This window comes from Atheta coriaria, unplaced genomic scaffold (assembly GCF_025399875.1).
Source record: "Atheta coriaria isolate IRGN ID8LTWV9N9 unplaced genomic scaffold, Caltech_Dcor_3.1 hic_scaffold_6_pilon, whole genome shotgun sequence".
Lineage (NCBI taxonomy): Eukaryota > Metazoa > Arthropoda > Insecta > Coleoptera > Staphylinidae > Dalotia > Dalotia coriaria.
Genome location: NW_027045448.1, coordinates 6,954,106 through 6,977,499, shown reverse-complemented (window position 1 = coordinate 6,977,499; position 23,394 = coordinate 6,954,106). Strand labels below are relative to the sequence as shown.

The 23,394-nt window shown below is 36.3% G+C and overlaps 4 long non-coding RNA genes across 5 annotated transcripts in view; 2 read left to right on the top strand and 2 right to left on the bottom strand.

The window, feature by feature from the left end:
• Positions 1-23,394, top strand: part of LOC135794435 (uncharacterized) — a 49,729-nt gene that overhangs the window by 19,245 nt on the left and 7,090 nt on the right. The gene's annotated exons all lie outside the window — the stretch shown is intronic.
• On the top strand, positions 10,186-10,878 carry LOC135793724 (uncharacterized). Its single transcript, XR_010548705.1, has 2 exons — positions 10,186-10,282; positions 10,350-10,878. It is a non-coding gene; the product is annotated as an uncharacterized lncRNA (long non-coding RNA).
• LOC135793725 (uncharacterized) lies at positions 10,858-11,529 on the bottom strand. The gene is made up of 2 exons (XR_010548706.1): positions 11,425-11,529; positions 10,858-11,363 (listed from the first exon to the last, which is right to left on the bottom strand). It is a non-coding gene; the product is annotated as an uncharacterized lncRNA (long non-coding RNA).
• Positions 13,170-13,867, bottom strand: LOC135794434 (uncharacterized). Its single transcript, XR_010548890.1, has 2 exons — positions 13,728-13,867; positions 13,170-13,666 (listed from the first exon to the last, which is right to left on the bottom strand). It is a non-coding gene; the product is annotated as an uncharacterized lncRNA (long non-coding RNA).

Here is a 23,394-nt window from a genome sequence, read left to right as displayed (position 1 = left end):
TTATGGCAGACAATATTCCCCAATAAAATTCACTCATCTATGCGGCATTGTAAAATATGCAATATATAAACATGACTTGTTAGTGCCGTATAAATAAAACGCCATTGACATAAATCACTTCACGTGAATTGCGGTTTTCGGTTTCGTACGCATTCAATAACCTCCGGCGTCGTTTGTTGGCTCATGAAAGCGATTTTCCGATAGTTTTCGTAATGCCGTATTTTATTTATGCACGTTTATACTGCGGCGTGTTCTGTCATTTCTTTAACAACATACCAGACTGTATTTGATTCACACAGAAAAAAAACTGCTGTTAAATGAAAATTACTGAAAGTTGTTCCTCGAAAATCATTATACTATTACCAGGATAAACATGAATTTAAGTTGAAATTTGTTTGTCTCGAATAAAAAACGGAAATCAATCATCTATGCACACGCAAGTGAAAACAAAACCGAGTATCAACTTTAAAGTCATTAAAGGCATTAAATTCGGGAGTTTGGTGCAAGTTGTTCGTAATGTATTTCTAAATTTTGACATCGATGAGGCGACGATGGCGGTTGCGGCTGAACGGCAAGCGTCGAAAATGCTTACAAATTGAAAACGTGTTGGTGTAAGCCGGTGTGCGCGCCGCACGCCGCCACCGCGACTGATAATGTTGCACACGCCATTAAGCAGACGCTATCGGCGCGTATTTGGTGGCGGTGGCGCTTGATGAAAACGAGCGCGTCGCTTTTCCGCAGCGCTTCTGCATGTATCAACACTTTTCCTAGTTTATCCTAGATTTGCGACTAGACAACGCTCAAACAAGGCGACTAATCAAGCGAAACGTCGACGTCGGCGTCGAGGCGCTCCGATAGAGATAACAATGTCGCCAAATGATTAACACCTTTATACGCACACAATGTTTGGTTCTATTCGCAAACCTGCGAAACAATCAAAGTTTTAAAACTGCTATACGACAACAAAACAAGAAAAAACAAATTTCTATTGCGTTTATTCATTAAAAACCATTACAATAATGAAAATATATAAAAAAAATTAATAACGTTTTATTAATTATGATCAATTCGTTATCTGCGCAGTCTCATAAAGTCATAATCGATTAATAATGTTAATAAAACATATTACATAGGGGCTTGCGTGTGTTTTTGATGTATTTTTACGCATTCATTTACTTGCACATAGTCTAGATGCACATAATGCCCATAATACGTGAATGTAAATATTTAATGTATGTAAGGCACCTTGGCCTATTTACAAATTGCATTTGTAGGTGATGCATGTGAGAGGGTGATGTATATTTAACGTAATCATTGCCTATTTGCCGCCGCCGCCGCCGCTGTCGAGCAAATAAATGCGATCGTTGAGGAAATGATGTCGTTGTGAGCAAGCCAACGATCACATCGATCGCGCAATATTGAATATATCATTAAAACAACTTAATATGCATTTCATTTGGTTAGAAATTGAACTGTTTTACAAAATATTACATTGAAATATTTATTACCTGTCTATTCTTTTTACATTATCTTATTTTAGTGTGACAATATCATTTTAGGTTAAATTTATGGAAAAGTAGTGACATCTGGTGGAGAATTATTGAATTTAGTTTAAAATTAAGGTTATGTAGAATAAATATTTTTTTGCGATGTAGTTTGAGTAGTTTGAAACCTAGGCAACATCACAATCAATAAATCGCAAGAATTGACCCGTCAGTCCACATTATTTTTTTCAACGCAAAGAAAAAACCGGACGTAAAGAGCAAGCAGCGACCTTAGAATTTCCTTTAATCTCTTATAATATTCATGACACGGGCATGATGGAAAGCAATGGATTGCTCGCCCGCTCGAAAAGGCAAAGAGTAAGGAAAACGAGCCGGACATTAGATTAAAAGGCGAATGAGTAAAGGACTGCATGCATGCTCAAGCACTCTTCGCCCTTTCACATACGCGTACCTTCAACATCATAAGTCAATAAATTATTTACTTACATCATATGTTTTTTTCAAACTCAACTTTTAGCTTCCCATTTGATTAAACTATATTTTTATATATTCAAATAAGCAACTAGGTCGTGTATTTTTGCAGAAATTCGTTTGTTGTAATTTTCAATTGCTTGACGTCACAATAAGAAGTCGTGCGTTTGATGTTTTTCTTTGAGACGACGACTAAAAAGCATGATTAATGAAGCAGAGCGAACTGAAGCGATAGCTTGTTAAACGTTCATCGGCATTACCGACTTCGAGGCTAATGTATAATTGCGAGCGGGCGTAAAAAGCGACTCGCAATTCCAAAACACATTCTTTTACGATCATAAATTTGCACAACCACCGATAAATCAACTCGCGTTTAACTTAGCATCGATATACGTTGCTATTGTGTTCACTAGTTTCGCTATTTTTACGACTTTTGAACGATTTTCCATTTGCGCTGTGCGAAAAGGGGATAAAACTAATGAGAACTTTATTATCTCATAAATATGCGCCGCAATTCTGGGCTCTGCGATAAATTTACCTAGCGCAGGTAAAAATAACAGGATAGAGCAAATAAATCCCAGCGGTGTGTAAAAAATTAATTTAATTAGGTAAGAAAAACATTGAGCGTAAATTATACATTCAGCAAGTTTCAAGCATGAAATTTAATTAAATACTTAGTAAAATATTTGCTATAAAAACAAGAAAATGATGCGGTGGTTTTAAAATAAATACGAATTTAACGATATTTTACGCTAGAGTAACATTTTTATAGACTCAAAATATCCTTTTAGTTTGGCATTTCTGTCAAGTCCTTAGATCCTTTTAGGGTTTACGCAACGAGTACATTTTCCGAACCCGAAGCAGAGTCGATTCGTTACACGACGCAGGGGCAGTTCTTTGTCGGGGCGTTTGTCGGCTTGAGGGCTTGCTTTTGCTTTTATTGCGACGGCGGCACGGTTGACCAACAGGCTAGGGTGGTGGTGGTGGTTCAGCGTCATTGTACCGACGAGCAAAACCAACTCGCAACAGGGGCCAACGCAAATAATTCAATTCGAAACCGCCACTATTTTCCGTTTAACCCTCATAGATCAATTGGGAGATCAAACGGAATGCGCGCGTGTATCGTTATATGCGAGCAGGCACTTCTGTATTCCCCATTAAATCCCACCTGCTTTCGGGGCTGCGAAATAAATCTGGCTATCGAAAGAAAAGCGCGCGAGAAGAAAACCCGAATCGAATTCCCAACCAAAAGTGAAATCTATTTTCGTTACTTTTTTCCTAGAGTATATCTCCTCTTATAACATAAGCTGCGATTTTTTTCTTGCCACATTTAATTTATTATATGTAAATATATCAAACAAATGAATAATTATTATTTATTGTTTTGCGTATCCGCACATGACGTCCCTGAGCGTATATTGCCTAGTATAATAAGTAGGTAGATAGAACATTGAATAACAAGTTTCATTGTCTGGCATTGTTACGCGGAAAAGCGGTAGCTACAGAGCATTCAAAAATTGTATTGTTATCCAGTTCGCATTTTGCAATAACACGCCGCACCGCATTAAATATGTCTACGCCGGCGCGCAGCTCTATTCAGCTTCACTTGCCCGCCCACTCCAAGCATATTCATATATTTTCAGATTAAAAATCGCCAAGCGGCGTCACATTCAAATCCACTCACTCACACACACACTCACGCGGCTGGAGTTAACAAAAAATTAGGGCGCACACAACGGCGCGTAATCGACTGATCGGCAATAAATCATATTAAATCGTCGAAGGAGATATTGGAATTCTTCGATGGCCGGCCAGCCACCACCCGACGACGAATGATAAACGACAGTATAATATGAAAAATCGTGATTTTAATGAGTTTTTAAGCAGCCATCCGCTCCCGCGCGCTCGACGCCAAACTTTCTATTCAACGACCGATGGAAAAAAAGAAGAGAAGAAGTAAAAGTAGAAGCACACCCGATGTCTTCAAGGTTTGCGTGTGTGGGTTTTGGGTGAAGGTACGTTTTAGAAAAGGGCAGAAACCGAGCTTAAAGTTTCCGATAAATCAGCGATTTCCTCGTGCTTATTATCCGAATGCATGCACAGGTTGTGGAGGAGACCTTGGCCGTCTATATTTTAATGATGAATTATTCTGAAAGGAATATTCATTTTAATGAGGTATAATGCAACGGATGTGCTTTGTGATTGAAAAATTTCCCATTTCGAAATTTATTAAAAATTCCTCACAAAAACGTGTTTTTATATAAATAAATCCAAAATAGAGGCAGAATAAAATACAATTGAACATATCTGCATTAAACAGTTGGTTGATTTAATTAATATATTCGCCGAAACGGTGAGGACGGATTCAATTACGACACGAATTACGTGTCGCTTGGAATGCAACAGCGTTTAAGCGTTTAGCTGGGATTGTCCGCGCGCAGGACACACGCTGGTTCCTGGCGGTCTGCCGGCTGGCTTATTAATGGTCAGCGCGCGTCCGATGTCATTGAATGCGGTCGGGAATTCAACAGTGCTCCTATGAAGATCCGCGCGAGTGTGTGAATGGAACACCCGGATCACCAGCCGCCAGGATGGCAGGCGAGACATTCAACTTTGAATTGTGCACGCCTATCCGCTCTCGTCCTAAGTGTGCGGAAGCGACAAAGCGAAGCATGCGAAAGCCAAAGGGATAATGGTGAAAAAGGGAAAGGATATAATTGAAAATCACGAAATGAAATAAGCGCTTTTTGGCTCGCCGGTCAGATTGGGTAGGAGAGAGGAAATAAAAGACTTGTAATAGATAGGCAATAGGATGGAGTGATTATAAAAAATTACCATTTTGTTCGATTTATTAAAAGCGGCGGTGTTATCGCCAAAAGAAGGAAATTGAACAAAAATTGATTTTTTTTTGCGTTTAAACCGAGCGGAAAATAATTTAATTGCTGTTTTCCAGTAGAAAATTTAATTTAATTCATTTTGTAACTGGATGTTTACAAATATCAATTAAAGATTTGTCGATACTGGATAATTTGTGCACGTGCCACGCATAGAAACGTCTGCTTTAATAAGAATTCTCTTTTTCTTCTGCTGATACTTTTAACCTTCCTCTTGTTTCCTCTAAACGTAATCAAGAAAGAGATAGGAAGGACGAGGGATCTACACCATTCTTGATTCGCCTGCCTATGTGGAAAAAACGTGCAAGAAGCGCAAATTTCTTCCACGTGCTGCCCTGCACCAAATCAATTTTACCGTAACGCAAGCGGCAGGAAAAAAGAAGCGAAGCGAGTTTTATTATTAAGTGATTATCGTTATCCGACTTTATCGGGTTATAATTGAAATACATTTTTTTTTCGTGGTGCCGAACTGGTGGCGAGAATGTGAGGAAAACAAATAAGTGAAAAGACACGACCTGATTGTTATTCCGAATACATTGCGGCACTAACTAGCATTCCAGCACTCAGGCTAACAAAAACCCAATGGGACACGTAGATATATTCACAAAAAATATAAAAATAGAACAAACTTGCGTGTGAAGTGCTAGAGAACAAAAAAACTAAATTTATTTTCAATATATTTATTAGCTTGATTTTTACAGATTAAATGGTTTAATTTCAGGGATTGTTTTGTTTTTATTAACTGTAATTCACGCAGGATTATTCCAGATGAAGTACCAACTTTTCACAGCTCCCTGTTTATACCCGCATCGAAAATATAACATAATCCGATTGTGTGTGCATGCCGAACGTGCCAAAAATTCATTCGATATTTCGTTCCGTTAGTTATTTTAATCCAGTCATTCATATGTCCACTGGAATTCATTTTTTTCCGACAGCGCAGCCATGCGCGAGCGGAACGCACGACATAAAAAGGTAATGAAATTGTTTATGAATAAATAATCGCCGATCATCGCCAGCAGATAGCACGAAATATCTGTGGCACACACGCGTTACGCGATCGTAATCATCGAACGAATGTGTCTTTAAATGACCTTCGGTAAACACGAACAATATCCGATCAATTTTGACCGTGTGCGAGCGCTAAAAACGGAAAATCTTCGTTGAGAAATCTAGGTTAATTTATAACAGATGTATATTTATATTTCTACGGTTGAGTATTGAAATATTATGCAATCGTAACTAATGATAGAGTTAAAAATCGACACAACATGTGAATGCTCTCTCATCAGTTGACAGGCGCGCATCGATCAAACAAATCGAATGGGCATGTAGCGCACTTAACTTAAGCAAACACAAGGCGTTGTATTTGTTGAATTTGTACTGTTTTGAATAATCACACAGAGGTATAGACACATACGCAGGTCGTTATGCATTTTTCAAGCTTCGGGCTTCGTAAACTATGCCATCAACGGGTTTTGCTTGCGTTGGAAGGGTGAAAACACATTAATTTTTTTTCGTAGCAAACAATCCGGTGTAACTTTGCCAGGTGTTTGGTGGAGATAAGTACAAATGGTTGAATCGTGGCAGGGCGATGACATGCTATCTCGAAGGATATTCGGTTTGTGAGTTTTCGTCATAACTCAAAAGTGTATCAAAAGTGAATTTCGTCCTTAATTGCAGAATAAATCATGTAATTGTTAGTATATTGCATAAAAAAGTAATACACGTTTAATAAATAAATTAATCGAATGCAAACAAATAAGTTATGGATGTTTTCATGTACGTTTGTTAACGTATTTGTTCCTTTAATGATTGTATGCTCGGCGCACGGCGGATTTGTCGCTAGTGTTTGCCCAAGCCCCGGCAGTTGTTCGGTGCGCCCTCGCGTCGCATTGTTTCGTCTATTTATGTGCACGTTGCACTTTACGAATGGCCAAACACCCGCACTGCACGCCATTCACCATTCTTCATTCGGCTACCGATTGCCGGCGCGTTGTCGGCTTGTTGTGCGTTCGAGAGCTTACACTATCCCGGCTGGAATACTCGCTTGATGGCCGCTGGGCAGTTACGATTTAAATGTTTGCTCGTTGGCTTTGCGAAAGTTTGCATTTTGGCATTCAAGATTCGCCAGGAGTTTACATTATGATGGGGATCATCGATTGTTTATGCTTGATCGATAAATTATGCGGGTCATCAAGGGTGTAGCGTGTCTGATCGGTGCAATCGCGTGGATTTCATGTTTGTATAATTTTTACATTTTGGATTTTGGAATAACTTAAACCATGGAAATTCAATAGACAATTTTGCAAATCATAAAAATTGCAGACGTGGAAAAGGATATTAAATACTTAGAGTAGAAAACAATTAATTACATTTATGTATAATTGAGGTTATGTTGTCGACTCGCTTTATATTGCCATATTTTCTCAACAAACGTGTTGAAAACATTAAACTTTTAATAATACAGAAAACTACATTTTCAAATTTTGGTCTCCTCGACGAAATTTTAGGGTAATCTATGAAATTTCTACGAAATATCAAAATGAAATTATTTTGTCTTTGTTTTCACTTTGAACTCGGCATATCGAGATACAGATATCGCAGGTAAATTCATCCCTACACGCTTTATTTTCCTTTTGTCTCTACGCGCAGAACGTTTCCTCTTTCGCGCACAACTCGAAATATTTATAAGCTACATATTCTGTTTGTAATTAATACGCACTGGTACGTGGCTTACCTGCAAACAATGCTCGACTAATTCGGTTGAGAGTAAAATTAATTTTAATTCTCGCCGCGTGCGGTTTTATTTAACTCTAGACTTAAAATTATTTCAAACGCTACTTATTATTTCCTCTCGCAAGTTAAAATAACGCAAAGTATGTTTGCTTATTTTTACTCAAATTAAATAACATTGTGTTAATAAATTTTAAAGCTCATTGTTAAATGGGCTTAACACCTGAAAACGTGTATTGTACTCGTTGTACGTAACGAATTGGGGAATTGCAGCTTCTGTGTTGTGCGTGGCGTAACGTGGCGCGTTAAAATTAAGCCCAATTCGTGTAACTACTAATTGCGTATTCATGAGCCACTGTTTTGCGTTCTGCGGCTGAATTTCAAAGCGAATTAAGCCGCACGCCAGACTTCGATGTTACACATCTTCTCTACCATATAATTTGTGGTATAATAACTCTTTGAGACAAGTGTCGGACGTAAATAATTAAAATAATAATTGAAGGTTTATTTAAGTATCGATTGTCTGTACGTAAAGCAAGTTTTAATTATATGACACCGCCTGACAAATAAATCAAATTTTGATGTCATTTTTAAAGAAATTCGGATGGAAAATTGTTTTGTTTGTTTTAATTACAGCACGTTTTTAATAAATATCACATTCGTAGGTGTAGGCCGTATGAAATCCGAATTACGTGGATGTATCTATGCAGAAAAGCGCGGGTGGAGTGGCGAAACGTAACGCGCATATAATGTCTCGAGCGGGCCGTAATACGAGCGCGTCCTTGATAATGATAGCGAGGGTGCTCCGCAGCCGCACGCCACTTGACCGCGAAAATGGAAGGGTTGAATGCTGAATGTGGATTTTGAATTTTAATCAAGTTAACGAGCTACCTGCCGCGGGTCGGCAGGTTCGTTCTACTGCGTGCGGCATTCCAGCCGTGGATAACGAGCAAAATTCGAAGCTGGCGTTAAATTAAAAGTCATTTCGCCAGGTTTTAGTCTTTTCATGCTTAGAAAGTATGATTTGTGAAAAAATAACCAAAATATTGAGTTTGTTAGACTACATTAACTAAATTATTAATTTTTTTGATATTTTGGTATAAAAACTATAAGAAATGACCGCGTTTTAAATTATAATTGACTTTAATAAAAATGATTAATTGATTAGAATATTTTTTGCCGCAAATGCAAAATAAAACAACTTGACTTTCCATTACCCGCAGACTGCTTGTCATTAAGCACTCGTCTCAACATTAGTTTTTGTAATTCTCATCAATAACAATGAAGACTCATTTATTTTCTTCAGCCTGCACACAATCACTACTCCACTTTGATGACCCGTCGTCCAACAAGTTTAATAAAAGAAAAGCAAAGATTTTCGTTTGTTTCGAGTGCACACAATAAAATAAATAAAAGTTTTACTTCTGCGTTGAATTACTGGTCTCGCCGTGTCACATTATATGCAGGCATTTACATAGACGCAACACAACCAAACCAAAGCTTACAGACGGACAGACAAAAAATGTCATATAAATTATTTCACCAATGGTGGGATACCTACGTTCAATTTCACTATGTTTCAAGCTTTGCTTTTTGTTGATGTTTTTCGCATTGCTATTCTTGCGCGAATGCCGCTGAAAGATTGTGTTTGTTGCCGTGTGAAAGTGGCAAAAAACGAATGAGAACTTCAAGTACGCTGAGCGACAAAAAACACAAGCGGTGAAATTCGGAAAAAAACACACGCTATAGATCAAACGAGGTGAAAAAAGTTAGAAAAATGATTCTATGACTACGATGATGATAGGCATTGTAAAAATTCCAGTAAGTATAAGGTATAGCGAACGATTATAACACACATTATTGTGTTTCTTTGTACGTAGTATCATACTCGTATACTGACATGAATTATAGTACTTTATTGCATTATAGTTGTTTGCCAGTTGAGGGCAATTTGTTCGTTAGTGTACGTTGGTGTGTGTGAAAGCACTTGAAAGTAGTAAAACTGGATCAGACGTAGTAAATTGCTTTCTATAAATAAATAAACCTTTTTTGCTACTTTGGCTGGCAGGGTCTTACTATCTTTAAGATTCCACACTCATGAAAAAGTGTTATAAGAAGTGTGGGTATCTGTTTATTGATTTTTATGTTGGAATTTATCAAATTAGACAATATAAGCTGTTTAGGGTTTAAATGACAGCATTGCAGTTGACACAACATTAAAGTGGTCATTGCTAGTGTCACGTAAGACCTGATTTTGTGTGCGGTCACATTATACGTGTTGGAAATCGAATTTGCGGGTTTGTGACACATCAGATCGTAGAGTGGACTAGGTGGTTTAATGAAAAGCCGATTCGTGGACTACCACAATTCTCTCAACAGTATCTAAGCGTAGAATGGAAAATATTGTCTCAATACACACAATAATTTTGTAGTTGCAAATAAAATTACTTTAGTTGTTTAGTAACTACGTACATTGAAGTGCACTTAATCAGTAATCTTATCACAATGTTTCCTAAAATATCGTAAAATTATTTTGGGCCTATATATAGAATATACTGATATAATTAGATTAGTTGTTGTAAACAATCCACTCAAAACCATAGTCAAACGCAGTTTTGAATCAAGACAAAACCCAAAATGACAAAAGTATTGTTGATTTTTGCTTTGTGCGTTGTTGTAAGTTACTAAATATTTATTACTAGACAAAAATCACTTTTAATTAATAATCATCTTATTTTATTAGGGCACTTTGGCCGTATCTAGTCCAAAAATTGCCAGAAATGCCTTTGAGTTGATTCGCATGCAACAGCATTTAAAGTCGATTGATGGTGACCTTGCAGCTTGCGCCAAAATTCTTGCAGGAACTGTTGCTAATGCTCTTTTTGCAAACTATTTATCCTTAGTAGGGTGTACTGAAGAATGTGCTGGAGAGTTAGTTGCCCTTCAAGAAGAAATCACAATTGTTGTCGAAGGTCTTGTTCAAGATGTTGAAGAACAAATTGCCGCTTTCCAAGCTTGTGGTGATGATCAAACATGCAAAGCTAATGTCGTAAAGGAGATCGCTGAAATTATAAGTGCTAGTATTAAGGACCTGAAAGAAATTGTTAATAAACATTTAACCATCTTAGAAGACAAATTTCCAGAAGCTGCTGAGTGTGCTCGAGCTTCTTTCCAAACATTTGCTGAAACATTGCAGGCAGCAGAAGAAGATTTTGTGACTTGTCTTAAAAATTAAATGCAATAAACTCAAATTATTTTGATACTTAAATCAATATTTATTAACTTTTTATAAACAATTTAATTATGCAGATGCACAAGCGATAAACTCCCTTCGAGCAGTAATTAACTGATCATTAACAAATACATCATAAGCAGCGCGTGCGCATTCGCTCACATTTGGGCAGACATCCAGCATGTCCCCTAGACCGGAGTAGATAATTGAATTGATAGCTAGTATACTTCCTTGCAGCATGTTATCCATCGATTCAACACATTCCTCTTCACATGTTTTATCTCCATTACAAGCAGGGAAACATTGCATTACTTGTGTTAACCCATAATCGTACATTGCCAACATACCAAGGGTATCACTTTCAATCAATTGAATTTCTTTTGAACACTCATTTGTTGCACATTCTGTGACAATCTTATTATTCGCAATTTTCAATTTTTCGATAGACAATGCCCAAGTTTCATGGCATTTGTTAATATCAATGTCAACGGGCTTTAAATTGCAAGGAGGACCAGCTAAAGTACACTGTAAATTAATAACAAATGATAGGTTAAACACTGGTATTGATATTAAATTTATTACATACAGTAATGCACAAGGCTGTGAGGAAAAAAATTTTGTCCATTTTGAGTTTACTGTTATTTTGTTCAAATCGTCTGAATAACTAAAGTATTTGTGTACCACTTTACCAATTTATACCTAAATATGTAATCTGAATTACTTAGCATAATAAGAAGGGAGATAAGCTTCTTTGTGAAGTGTTTTTTGGGAAAACTTATCATTGAATTACTAAGTCGTTGGGTTTTTGTTCTATTTTCGAATTTGGTATTACCCAGTGCAAAAACTGCAAAAATAAGGTCAAAGTAAGCAACCTGGCGACTGAAATTCAGTTGTGTACACAAATATACCTTTGAGAAATCAAGCCAACCCGATATTCGATATAATCAGCTCCAATCACATGCACTAGTTGCGACTCTGCGCTTGTAACTACATATCGACCATGCCAAATAGTCATTTTAGTGCAATAGATACATATTTTCTCGCAGTAGCAATACCCTGAAGAAAGTTTTTTGTTTAAATATTAATACATGTCCTTCAATTTGAAGTCAACACTGCATGTCCGGTTTTATTCAATTTGTCTGCATATAAACAAATAAACCTGTTTTGCTACTTTGGCTGGCAGGGTCTTACTATCATTAAGATTCCACACAGATGAAAAGGTGTTGTAAGAAGTGTAGGTATCTGTTTATTGATTTTTATGTTGGAATTTATCAAATTAGACTATTTTAGCTGTTTAGGGTTCAAATGACAGCATTACAGTTGACACAACATTAAAGTGGTCATTGCTTGTGTCACGTAAGACCTGATTTTGTGTGCGGCCACATTATACGTGTTGGAAATCGAATTTGCGGGTTTGTGACACATCAGATCGTAGAGTGGACTAGGTGGTTAAATGAAAAGCCGATTCGTGGACTACCACAACTTCCTCAACAGTATCTAAACGTAGAATGGAATAAAATGTCTCAGTAAACGCAATTATTTTGGAGTTCCAAATAAAATTACTTTAGTTGTTTAGTAACTAAGTACATTGAAGTGCACTTAATCAGTAATCTTATCTCAATGTTTGGGCTTATATACTGATATAATTAGATTAGTTGTTGTAAACAATCCACTCCAAATCATAGTCAAACACTGTTCTGAATTTAAAAAAAACCTACAAAAATGGGAAATGTTTTGCTGATTATTGCTTTGTGCGTTGTTGTAAGTTGCTAATTATTTATTACTAGACCCAAATATCATTTATTTAATATTACAAATATTTTATTAGAGCACCTTGGCCGTACCGAATCTCAAAATTGCTAGAAATGCCCTTGAGTTCATTCGCATGCAACAGCACTTGAAGTCTGTTGATGGCGACCTCGCGGCTTGTGCCTAAATCCATGCAGGAACTGTTGCTAACGCCCTTTTTCCAAACTATCTATCCCTAGTAGGATGCACAGAAGATTGCGCTGGAGAATTAGTTGCCCTTCAAGAAGAAATCACAATTGTTATTGAAACTCTAGTTCAAGATGTTGAAGAACAAATTGCCGCTTTCCAAGCTTGTGGTGATGATCAAACATGCAAAGCTAATGTCGTAAAGGAAATCGCTGAAATTATAAGTGCTAGTATTAAGGACCTGAAAGAAATTGTTAATAAACATCTAACTATCTTAGAAGACAAATTTCCAGAAGCTGCCGAGTGTGCTCGAGCTTCTTTTCAAACATTTGCTGAAACAGTAGAAACAGCTGCACATGATTTTGTTACTTGTCTTAAAAATTAAATACAATAAACTTTTATTATTTCTGTACTTCAATCAATATTTATTATTTAAATTAGGCTGACGCACAAGCAATAAACTCCCATCGAGCAGTAATTAACTGATCATTAACAAATACATCATAAGCAGCGCGTGCGCATTCGCTCACATTTGGGCAGACATCCAGCATGCCCGCAAGACTGGAGTAGATAATTGAATTGACATATAGTATACTTCCTTGCAGCAGGTTATCCATCGATTTAACACATTCCCCTTCACATGTTTTATCTCCTTTACAAGCAGGGAAACAATGCATCCATTGTGTCAACCCATACTCGTACATTGCCAACATATAAAGGATATCACTTTCAATCAATTGAATTTCTTTTGAGCACTCATTTGTTGCACATTCTGTGACAATCTTATTATTCGCATTTTTAAAATTTTCGACCGACAATGCCCAAGTTTCAAAGCATTTGTTAATATCAATGTCAACGGGTTTTAAATTGCGAGGAGGACCAGCTAAAGTACACTGTAAATTAATAACAAATTATAGGTTAAACACTGGTATTGATATTAAATTTATTACTTACAGTAATGCACAAGGCAGTGAGGAGTAAAATTTTGTCCATTTTGAGTTTACTGTTATTTTGTTCAAATCGTCTGAATAACTAAAGTATTTGTGAACAACTTCACCAATTTATACCTAAATATATCATCTGAACTACTTAGCACAATAACATGTGTGATAAGCTTCTTTGTGAAGTGTTTTTTGGGAAAACTTATCATTGAATTACTAAGTCGTTGGGTTTTTTGTTCTATTTTCGAATTTGGTATTTCCCAGTGCAAAAACTGCAACAATAAGGTCAAAGTAAGCAACCTGGCGACTGAAATTCAGTTGTGTACACAAATATACCTTTGAGAAATCAAGGCAAACCGATATTCGATATAATCAGCTCGAATCACATGCACTAGTTGCTACTCTGCGCTTGTAACTACATGTCGACCATGCCAAATAGTCATTTTAGTGCAATAGATACATATTTGCTCTTAGTAGCAATACCCAGAAGAAAGTTTTTTGTTTAAATATTAATACATGTCCTTAAATTTGAATTCAACACTGCACTTCCGGTTTTATTCAATTTGTCTACATAGTCGACTTACTTGGCTTCACATATTAACTATAATTTACAAACGCTGGCCCCAAAGCAACCAAAATGCACTCGGTTGGCCAGTTGCAGTATAAGATAGTATTGCGTCTGCAGCAGCGCGGAATGTCACAAACCAAGGACTTGTACGGCGTTGCCTCAAGGACTTTACATAAACTGTCCATAAATTTAATTGTTTATTTAATATAGTACCCGAGCTAGCGCTCGACTTCCGCAACTTGTTTTCGTATTTCGACAACGGCGTGTGTGCGCCTCCGCTTTTCGTAATTGCCTCTTGCATATTACTTGCCACATTTGGAGACTTATTATTGCCGCTATTAAATTCCGCACTCCGCATCCACTCGCCAACAATGTACGCATATTATTTATGAACTCCTCATCAAAATTCACTTCAGGTAATTATTACCTAATCAAATGGATAGTTATGCTTCTTATTGAACTTAAGAAATAGATTTAACATGCCAAATTAATTATTTATAAATAAATGTGGTGAAATTTTGATGTTTTCGGAAGAAATTGAAATTGGAATACGTTTAAAACGTGTGTTTATCAAACATTTCGCATTACGCAAGTAATTTGAACGTATGTAATAGATACATGTAGGTAATTCTTGTGGGCGTCGAATTTCAGGCGGGAATAAGCCAGTAAATAATTTGCTCTTGTAATGCCGATAAGAACATGTGTGGCCTGTTATTATGTACCATGTTTCATGCGATGCGGCACGGCGCGTTCGTGAATTGTGACGAAAACAGCGTCGAACATTCCTTTGTGTTGTGTCGACTCGCATTACCATGTTTTATTGCCAACCGCGGAATTTCGCGCAAACGCACCAACGGAAGGTGCAAAAACAAGAAACCCGCCCGCATCGTCGATTAATCATTCTATTGTCCGCAATTCAGGCCAGCGGAAACTACGCACATTAGACATATTAATTTTTAATTACCTATCATTTTTAAAAGACTTATATTTCTTACAGTGTTGAACCGTCTGTTGGCACGGAAATTGTGTTTATAAAATACATAAAAGTCAATCGTAAAAAAGCGGTATTATCTTGCGTCTTTGCGGGAGATTTACCCACCTGTATTTATCGCGCCAACATCGCATTGCATTTTTAAATTATTCATAAATACTTGCTGTCGTCGTGAAGGTTTTATTCGATTTTTTTTGTCGCGTCCCGCACAATGTCGTAAATTTTTGGCGGTGAATATTATGCGCACCGGAATCATTGCCAGGTGATAAAAGCGACGGCGTCAGGACTCTATGACTCTAAAAACCAAAGCCAAATACCTCCAACTAACACTCCGACGGATACAAGCTTCTAAAAAACGCTATCACTATCATAACTTACAACGAATGCGTTTTTTCCGACGTCAGTGTCCTCGTAAAATGCAAATATTAAATGTTAATCCAAGTGTATTTTATTTCCACAGAAAAAGTATTTTTTTTTTTATTTTTATTTAAAATTTGTAAGACAAAAATATATTGAAGACATATTCATATATGGTGAGGCTGAGGCTGGGATGGCGTCAACTTAGAAATAGAGAGACTGCCAAAATTCAAAATCCAGCGCACCGTGTACCTGCGTAATGTATATTTTGGGAGGCCGTTGTGTGTGGAGGCGCCTGGCGATGGCAGCGCGCCGCGGCGGGCTAATGTAAACGTCTGATAAAATCCTGATAAGCTCGGCGAATATTTTGTTGGAGGATTTATGCCATTCTGCTGTGTATGAATTTAAATGATAAATTATGTATATTTTACCGGCGGGGCGCGGACGCGTCCGCCCTACGACTTCGAGACTTCAATATTGACCTTAAATATGCATTATACACAAATTCCGAGCAGTTTCCTTCGAGTTTAGCGCCATTCTCAAGCTTGGGAAGGTTTAATAGTGTTTTTACGTACTTGTTTTTTGTCAGCTACAAACAAGATTTTTAATTTTTGATAAGTTTTTATATATTTTTTTAAATCTAGCCAAGAATAATTTAAATATTTTAATATAATTAATGTTAATATTTCAATAACTGTGCGTTAAGTCCATGTGTAATCTAAAACACGTGAAATAATCCCAGGATACTATTCCTGATGGACCCGAACACGGTCCTCGCCCGCGGACGAAAAAGGAGACCCCAATCAGTTCATACGTGTCCTCTCGTCGCCGTTGTCTCTCATCGACGTGCGGCGCCCGAGAATATTTTACAGCGGCGACGAATTTGCAATTTACACCCTGGCGTGCCATTCGCATACGCATCCCTTTGTCGGCCGGCGTCCTTTTAGTACTTCGTTACAATACCCAGGCGTCTAGTCGCGTGAAAACTTCATGCCGCGTCCGAAACCCGAATCGCTCACACGCCCCGCGTCACCGGGATCTTTTTCGGCGTCGCTTTTGTCTCTTTCGTTTGACGTGCGCAATGCAGAGCGCTTTTCCGATGGACGCGCGAGATAAAAGTCGAAACGTAAAACTGAAGAATGGACCGGGAAAGGGAAAGCTAGGAGGGTAAACTAAACCGTTCAAAGTTAAATTTACTTTGTTTAAAATATACCGAGAGAGCGATAAAATTCCAAATGAGATTTCCACAGGCAAAGATATTTTTCTTATGTTTTCTTCACTTTGTGCAAGCGAAACTTTTCATTTTATTGTATTATCAGGTAATTCAACAAAGATGCATCCACAGGTTTGAAACATTTTACGATTGTACGAAAATGAAGATAACGATGAAGAATTATTAACTTTCCGGTTTAATTAGTTAATGTAAGAAACAGATCAAAGAATAGATAATAGTTTATGGAACTCAAACAAAGATAACGCTTATCGTTGATGAAGTTAGTTAAAATTTTTATGAGGAAACAAATAAAATGTTTTAAAGTTTATTCAATGGTGTATTAAATTTAACGCTATTGAACATGCTTAGAATCGATTCGAGGAAGTGGCATCATTAATAAATGAAATTGCATTTCGGTCACGTAGCCCATAGTTACACGGCGTTTGCGCATATTCCATTCCTTATCTAAAGTACCACAACACTTTATTGCAGGCGCTTTCCTTGTCGGCCGAACAGTGGGTGCGTTAGTGCACGTAGAGTCTTTCAACCTGTCAGAACTAATCGAATTATATAATTAAATTAGCCACAATGGCCACAATCATTGAATGACCCATTCGAAATGGGTCAGTAATAGGAGTTACTCATTTGGTTGTATAATACATCATAAAATACAAAAATTTTATTTTTTGTAAGTTTTATTTGTGTAATTTTTTGTTTCCAAGCGAAAAATAACAGAATAAGATAAATTGTTGATTTTTCCTGCTGCCAAAGCATGTTTGACGTTGTTTTTTGTTGATTGTTTATAGGAAAGTTAATGCAATTTCAGCTTTTATAATTTTATGATTTTTTGCATCTTTCCGCTCTTTAAATTTCGAAATAATTCACCCGTTCAACGCGATGTGAATACTCGCTTCATGTTGCATGCGCTCGCCCACGGTGTCGGGCATAAATCATTTTCGCGTACTTAACAAAAATTACATGTTTGCTTACCGAAGGCCCGTTCGCTTTGTTCGAAGGGGTGTCGGATCCCTTCCTCTTTGCGTACTTACAATACATGCATTAAATTTACATCGCTGTGTATCTATTAGCAGATGTATGAGTAACGTGCAATACACCGCTCACCTTCTTCATAATTTTCGCTTTATTGCCCGGTATGTGCCGGAGATAATTACGCAATGTTTCACTGTTAACGCCCTGCACGTCTGCGTGTTTTATGAATATTACAATAATGTAAATAAGCTAACTGGGCTTGCATTTGTTTTCATGTGAGCGCATAAAAATTAATCTTTATGGTATTTATTTGCTTTTATCTTTTTATGCATAAAATGTTCAATCAAGTGCAATAATAATTTCTAAAAATAAAAATATTTAAAAGTATTTTCTAATTTTTGTATAAAAATAATGAAATGCAGGGTTTTTAAATTTTTGATCGCGTATGTAAATGTCACATACAGAAAAATGTTTTTAATATACTTAAACTTCTAACGTATGTCAACGTTTAAGAAGATTTCTTGACATGCATTTTCTTTTCACAAAATTCCAGATAATGTTCATAATACTATTTTGTGAATGCATTTAACCATCATAGTTTGTGATCTACTTTTGAAAAGACCATTGTCCAACGTTGTTCAATGATTCAGGTTTTTATTTTTGTTTGCTTTTGATTATTTACCTAATGGTTCTTTATTTCTTTATCTTAATTTAGTTTTATGTACATTAAAATAACCAAAATGTAATAATCATTTTCCTATGCAACCGAAATTGAAAAAGTATTCAATTTTTATCAATTTTAAATCCACACGTATAGATTTTTACTGTTAACTAATAACTAGTTGATTTTCGTGTTGATTACCAATTCGCAATATGTTCACGATTTTTGATTCGAATATTTTACATTTTTCATTATTTAAATCCAATTTTTAAATCTGAATCCATTAAATATTTAAAATTATAAAAGCACTGATGCAGATTTAACTACTTTTTATCATTATATAAAATCTCATCAACATTTTCCTTCCAACCAAATAAAAACTGGTCATTAAAGTGATAATACAGTAATACCAAAGCACTAATCCAGTAATAAAACTAAAATAGACGAAACATATTTTTATATTGCTAATTTCAGTTATTTTAACTTTTAATACGTCACGCTATTATAAATTTAGCAATATAAAGATGATATACCAATTTTATTTTAATTTAAACAAATTTTTTATTATACTAAAACTTTTCACTGCATATTCTGATTTAAAAGCTGATTTTGAAGTGAAAAAAAGCAGTCAAACGTGTTTGTTGTCTTTGAGTTATGTGCGATTTTCTAAATGTTTAATTATTCGATCATATTGCGTCGGCAGATGGCACACATACCGCATTCAAGCATATCCAACAGTTCGCATCGTTTCAGTAAATAAATACCAACGAAATGCGGCACAAGCAAACGCCATCCTAGTGCCAACTCAATATTGAATGAGTTGTTGTGCATTCGTAACCAGGCCAACTGGAAAACCAGAACGGAATTGTTGATTTTGAATTAGGTCTGGCGTAAAAACATTCAAATTAACTATCTTGCATCGCATGTTCAACTTTTCTTTTCTTTCAAATAAATATTATTTGTTTAGTCTAGTCTGTTGCGCTTTTTATACACATCATCGACGAGACATAAATCATATTACTTTTTCAACACAATAAATAAAATCAAATATACTTTTTCATATTATGATATATATTATAATAAAAATAAAACTGAGGTTTATACGTTAGCATATCAGAAAGAATTACGTCAAAATTTCCGCACCGCATCAAACTCCCATCGAAAATTTCTGATGACAAATCAATCAAGCAGAAATAGGTAACAGAGGCAGAGACTGGATCTCAAGACGACTCGCCGACGACGTATATATAGATATATCATCGAGTCGTCAAGATTCGGTCGAAACGTAATTTAGTTGACAAGTTTTTCCAATTTTATTGCTTGCAACCTTCGAGTATTCCCAAATGCTTTGCAATAAACTTCCAACTTCACTTTCCGTCTAAATTATAATTGAATATCAGACCAGAATCAACACAAATAATATTTTTACTATTATATAAGTGTATAAGTCATAATATAAAAACAACAAGACATTTTTCAGTATTAATCTAAATTTGGTTTGGGATTTATCTGGTTCCAAACGTGTGTAATCATGTGCGTTTAATTTTGCGGTGTGTACGTCAGGAAGGAAACGAAGCAAACCATTCGATGGCTAGACGTGAACGAAAGTTGTTAGCCCGAACAGGCGAAATAATGTGCGTGGACGCACGCGGCAATCTGATCCGATTCGTCCAATCAACTCGAAACAGTTTTATTGCATTGATAGCTGTGACAAACAAGCGAAAAACCAGCCATGCCAGCATCGGCTCCAAGCACGTCCGACTGACTGAGTCTGGAGGATTGTGTTGTCCTTTCATTAGCCAATTATCCTTTCATAATGTCAAGTGTGATAATGTCTACTTCGCTTGAAAACAGAAATACAAGTAAATGTTAGGTTATACAATTGTATTTTATTATCGGCCACAATGGATACATGTAAATGTATTATGTGTTGCCTACAATTGATTATATTGGAGCATTGAATGTGGCATTCCCAATTTGGAAAGCCTATAATGGCTATTTTGGTTTACATAAATTTCGCCAAGTTTTAATTGTTCCCGCATGCATTAATTTGCATGCGTTTATCGTGGGGGTGCGTCGAACATCTACATGTGTGTTTGGGATCATTTGCATTTTTACTCGTTCGACCATTCTTTTTTGTTTCATCAATGCGTGCTATCAACATAAAATGCGAAATTCATCGAATAGCCCCTACCAATTACCGAAGTGGTGTATAATTGTACTTTATTAATTTGAAAATGTGGGCTGTTTCAATTAAAAAATAAAATTGCCAATTAACTATAATAAAAGTGCGAAAATCCATTTAATACCATTCGAATTGATTTATACAGAGCGTAAAAAACACAATTTTATGCATTAAAAGAAATAAACAAAGTCAAGTATCAAGTACACATAAACCCCATTTGAAAATCCTCTGTACTCGTTGCATGGGTTGGGCTTAGTTCGGCTAAATCTTTGTTCGCGCAACTGTGAAGCAAAGACGACGAAGACAATCAAAGTGTCGCTTTAAAACTACTCGCGTCTTGCATGGAACGATCGAAATCAAAGTCGACGGTTTTATTTTGCCTCGGCTTACATTGCAGCGCGCTCGCGTCTTGTTACTCGTTGTAGTCCTTCACTGTTTGGGTGTCGCCTTTTTAGCGACTTGTTATGTCTCTTTTACGTACTCGGAGCGCTTATTGTGCTCATCCTCTTTACGGGCGAGCGCCATCGAGAGTCCTTTGGAGAGTACTCTACCAGTCGAACACTTAGAACTTTAACTTTTAATCAATTTACAAGATTTGCTGGTTTTGTTTTCCAGCGCGTATGTTACATCATTGGAAATGATTAGTTTCATGTTGTATTGTACGTATTCAGCAGTCAATATTAAATTAATGATATAGGTTGGTGCAAATATGAATTTGTATGTTTGTTACTCTTTAACGCAAAAACTACAATGTCAATTTAGATGAAATTTTGTGTTATCGGAGTTTATTCATTAGAAAATGAGATAAACTTATTTTTATTGCAAAATTTGCACTTTTAGGGTGTAAAATTAGGGTTGAAATTTAGTATTGTAATTTAATCGTAGTTATATTTATATAATTCACCTCCAGATGGCACAAAAGTTCATTATTTGCATTTCTCATTTTTATATATCAAAATTTGCAGTTTTTTAATGAATCAAACACCCAATAATTCCAAGTAACAAAAAGATAATTAATTTGACGAATAATTATGATAATCTACTTGGATTAAGTCAACTAGTATTTAAATAATTGTCCTGAAACATGTTTTTATGCTTTAAGTATTTACGCAAACAAATCACGGGCGAAACAAATTAGTACCTTGTACATAGATTGAGAAGCAGCATTAACGTGTGTTGTATGCGGAGGGTGTACAAAATATACAACACAAATTTTCTCATGCCGCAATCGCGTCGAGAGCTCAAGCGCATGACGTCAGTGCTTTAAATTACTTGTATAATGCGTGCACGTTATGTTAATGGCGACTTTCGGCGTGATACATGCACATACCTAACGCTGATAATTCACCATTATGACGCCTGCCTACGCGCTTCCGTTTCCGCCGTACAACAACCACCCACTTTGCTAGGGTGAAAGCATTTTTTAATATAAAAACAGCAAGTTGACGCAAGCAAGTTTGCACAAAATGCAAATATAAGCCTACACACACAAAAATATTGCACTATATTACACAAGTAATATTTGATAGAAAATATATTTTGTATTTGACCTTTGAAATTGTAAATTTTACCTACATACGGACATTAACCTGTGTGAGACACAAAAAAATCCAATCTAAATCGTACGTGCTCCACAATAAAAACGTCAATTCGCTTTTTGATCTTTCATCTACATTCATAGATTCGCAAAAAACGTTTTTCCACATTTTCCCCACACACACATATATAATCAACATGCATGTAATACGACGAGGCGAATAATTTTTTTATTCGCGCGGGTTATTGTCGTTGTGTGCGCCCCTTTTTTGATATCCGACAGTGGCCATCATCCGAGAAACGTGAATTCGGATGATTGGTATATATTTTTTCAGGGGTTGAAGTGGGTGACAAGCTATTACAAGGCGAGTGCGAGTGATCGGTCGGTAAACGTACAAAAAGGAATCAACAAACATTTGTTTTGAATTTTTTCCTTTTTTTCCAACAACATCACTAAACTGCCTGTTGTCCTTGACCGTTTTGTTCGATCCCAAGCAAGCAGAAGTAAATTAAAGTTGTAAAAGAAGATTAATTTTTAATTAATAATTTAAGTATAAAGTTATTGTTAGTTTTGAACTATTGTGGGTGCGTTTGTTTGCATTGTATCGCGTTGTTTGTATCTGCTGTTGAAAAGCAATTTCAAGTTTAAATTAATTCGTTACCACTTTGCTGGTAGCTGCAATTTGCGAGAAAAAAGTGTTACTCTCGCGCGGCGCACATACGCGCTCGCAGTTTCTCACTTACTTAGTGCGCTGGGCGGCTGTTGTGATTAATTTCGTTTTGATTAATTTCGGTTTTGATAATTAATTAATCGCAAAAGGGTAGGTGGTGCGTGTGCGCGTTCTTGCCGCTGTCGGGTGAAACGTTCGAGCTTCGACTTTTGCTGCCACTGTGCACCGTCGATCTCGATGTGCGTTAAACACATATTGTTAATTGTAATCATACAGGATCTTAAAATACACACCAAAAAAATATCTAAAAAATAACTTTTAACCCAATATTTAATAATTTACTTCTATAAATGTAATATAAATACGTAAATATGTTGAATTTAAAATTTTATTATCAACATGTTAAATTGTGGGTGTTTTCTAGGTTCTTGTAGATAGTTGAGTCGAAGCAGCAAGCATTATAGTTTTGCGGAAAGCCTGGAGGGCTGCCGATGATTAATAGTCGAAA